The sequence below is a fragment of the Nematolebias whitei genome, chromosome 14, assembly GCF_014905685.2.
Source record: "Nematolebias whitei isolate Nwh7 chromosome 14, NemWhi1, whole genome shotgun sequence".
Taxonomy (NCBI): Eukaryota; Metazoa; Chordata; class Actinopteri; order Cyprinodontiformes; family Rivulidae; genus Nematolebias; species Nematolebias whitei.
The window spans coordinates 24,052,774-24,056,265 of NC_056511.1; the positions used below are offsets into that span (position 1 = coordinate 24,052,774).

Here is a 3,492-nt window from a genome sequence, read left to right on the forward strand (position 1 = left end):
ATCTCCATCCATATCTAATATATAGCTTCGGTGCCAATAAATTAAACTTGACAAGTTGATCATGTTTGAATGTTTTGACCATAGTTTGTTCATAAAGACTAATACAAAATATAATTTTATTACTACATGTTGTAACTTTTTAGCCTCGACTCCTTCAGTTTTTGTCTCCACTAAAACCGATGTACGTCATTGTCCCAGAATGCATCTTGCCTGTAAAACAATTGAACATCCTTTAGTGAAAAATGTAACAAACGTCTATAATTCTTTTAGTGATCATGAGTTTTTATAAGTCACAAACAACAACTTTTAGTAGAACAGAGAAAAACAACATATTAAGGCCGATATGTGCAGGTAGTCAGAGATCCCTTTAAGAACTTTTTACACCTTTTAATATTTTCAGGAAAAGAATTGTCCCACCCTGCTTAAGTCCAACTCCCTTTTTTACGCTCTTTGTGTCTCACCCTTTAAATTCCTTCTAAGATTTATGTCTGTGAATGAATAAGCAGGCGTCACTGAAGCCGGTCAACTGCCACCCAACCTTCATTCCATCACTGACACTTTAAGTCTAAAGTGCAGCTCTGTTTGTCAGCACAATCTGCTGGACAAGTGAACAGGAAGGATCCTGCAATCCCAACTCACTGATTATTTTTAGAAACTATAGGAACCGTTTCAAATGGAAGATCTGCTCATCATGGAGGAATCCCTCAACAGCACTATCGACCCAGCTTGTTTGCAGGAACCTCCTCTGGCTCTGGACTTGATAAAACGTAGGTGACCCACATTATCCTTATTGCTGGAAATGTTTTCTTATCAATCAACAGGAACTAATGACCTGAACGTTGCCCTCTCTCTGCCTGCTGTATGTTTCAGTTTGCCGTCTTCTCCACAGTGTGCAATGTCCAACCTCCTTGTTTGTTTCTTGTCTTTATCCAAATTATCAGAACTTGACGTGTTTGGAATATGCCTCTACGCCATGCTCACATCAATGTGCTGCCTGACCCTGCTGCTATACCTGGAGCAGTGTTGGTTTATTTATAAAAAGATGCCGTATCCCAAGAAGACCACCCTCATTTGGATAAGTGGTGCTGCACCAGTAAGCATTCAGGGGTACAAGGCCCGTAGAACCACAACATCAAATATTTCAGATTTATAAAATCAATATTAAATGGACACATCTGATTATTTGAAGTGGTTTTGGTGGGAATATGAAAAATAAACATCTTACCTGTTGTAGACAGCTTTTTGAAAGCCCTCACTTTGTAGAAATGATTAAATTCAGACTAAATTGTTGAGCTGACTGCTAATATGAGTGGGAACTAGACTAAAGTGAATCATCTTAACAGCCAAGCTCAAATCCTTCACAGCAGTTCATAAACATGTACACCTCTGTCAGTTTTGCATTGCAGGGTTATTGTTGCAGAAATGTGTAAATACTGCAGCTGGAAGTGCCTCAAACGGCACCACAAGGGCAACAACTAGCTGCTGCTGTTGCTAATCGTGCTTATAAAAGACAAACTCTATGTCAAATACTATATAATGTAAAATGGACGATGCTGTAAAGGTTTATAATAAACATTCAGATTAAAATTAATTTGACTTGTTTTAGATGGCAGCAGTCTCAATTCTGCTTGGACGGTTGTTATCTCGACCATCTGGTCCAAGTTAAAATTATTTTGCTCAAATGTGAGGCCATTCAAAGAGTTATCAATTACAGAACTCCACTTTAACTGTATGGTGCATGATTTTAGCATTTCTTTGTGTTAGGCGATCAGCACCATGGCCTGTTTTGGGATGTGGATTCCTCGGGCGGTCATGATCACAGACATGGCGTCTAACTGGTATGTTTTATTTCTTTACTACACCTAAACTGGAGCACAGCCTCTGTGTTTTCTTAAAACATTAACAATCAGACACTTTGAGTTAGACAAGGAGCCAAAAGACTGCCACAGCTGTGTTTATCAACTGGTGGCCCATGGCCCGTTTCAAGTTTGTTGGAGGGGACTTTTTCGGCCAGTGGAGGTGACATTAGAAAACTAAAACATATAATAACTGCTAATAGTTATAGATATTTGTTTAATTGATTAATGTAAGGAAGGGAAAAAAAGGTTTTGTCTCTTCACTTTACCTTTGTTTTTATTCTGATGCATGCTCAATAATCCAGGTAGAAAAATCTAAAAAAGTTAAATCTGGTCCTCTGGACATTAAAAAAAAAAAAACAACAAAAAAAACAAAACAAAGCAAATCAACAAAAAAATGTAGAAACGTTTCGTCTCTCATCCGAGAGACTTCCTCAGTCTGAGGAGCTGTATTCAGCTCAGTCTCTTAAATAGCGCCGTCTCAGAGTGGATCAACCAGTTTTGCTGCTGACAACCAAAACCAGCTGATCATATGCTCAAGAAGGACCATCAGCCTAACTATGGATCATTAGCACACTGATGGCTGTTTACTGTTCACAGAGGGCTGAGTGATACTAGCAATCACAGCATTGTAAGAGGTTCTGGTATATATGATTTGCTTTAGAACTACCAGTAATACAGTAGACCCTCACTTATCACAAGGGTTACGTTCCAGACACCCCCGCTGTCAGGGTTTTCAAGGCAGATCAGGACAGGAGAACCCAGTTGCGCAGGCAGGACTCAGGAGGCAGACGTATAAAATAAAATACTTTTAATAATTATAATAATAATGAATCAAAAGGCTGACATGGCAGCAAAAACTTACAAAAACAGATTCAGGAACAGGATTAAACAGGATCAGACAGGCAGGACAGGACAGGCAATACCTAACGACGAACTGACAACGACAGAACTAACAGACAGACTTTATATACACAAACAGGACATGACACAGGTGACGATAATCAGACAATCAATACAGAGACACAAGGGAGAACAGACAGGGGAAGGCCCACTAGATGGCGCCATTCCTACAGTATCCCCCCCCCCCCCCCCCCCCCCCCCCGGCGTCCCCAAGAAACCCCCTCCCAGAAAACTAGGCTGGGCGGAGGGAGTAACTGCAAGGGTGGCGGGCCCGAACAAAGACACACAAGGACCAAAACAAAACCGACAGGACAAGGCCCAGGGACTAAACTAAGTAGGGAAACACAACAATGTCCAGACGGCCGGGAGACCATCCACTGGCTCAGAGCATGCCAGGAGGCCGTCCGACGGGCCAGAGCAGGTCAGGTGGGCAGCTGGGAGGCCGTCCGATGGGAGGCCAAAGTTCAGGTGGGCGGAGTGGAGGCCGTCCAGCACAGGACCAACGTTCAGGTGGACGGCATGGGAGGCATCTGTTGCTGCAGTCTTTGTGACGTGAGGGGCGTCCTCCAGGACCCCTCAAGACAGGTGTAGATGAACATATGCATGATATATATTCATAAATTAAACGGATTCTTTCATTTTTCTGGACTGGATAATATCGTGCATTGAATTTAATAAAAATGTAACGTGAGACGTTAATTATCTTTGACTCACCAACGACAGTGGGTCATTT

At 41.8% G+C, this 3,492-nt stretch overlaps 1 protein-coding gene and 1 long non-coding RNA gene across 2 annotated transcripts in view; one reads left to right on the forward strand and one right to left on the reverse strand.

Moving 5' to 3' along the window:
• Window positions 1-3,492, reverse strand: part of LOC119420251 (palmitoyltransferase ZDHHC20-A-like) — an 85,433-nt gene that overhangs the window by 21,985 nt on the left and 59,956 nt on the right. The gene's annotated exons all lie outside the window — the stretch shown is intronic.
• On the forward strand, window positions 695-2,157 carry LOC119420600. Its single transcript, XR_005187310.1, has 3 exons — window positions 695-767; window positions 942-1,093; window positions 1,765-2,157. It is a non-coding gene; the product is annotated as an uncharacterized LOC119420600 (long non-coding RNA).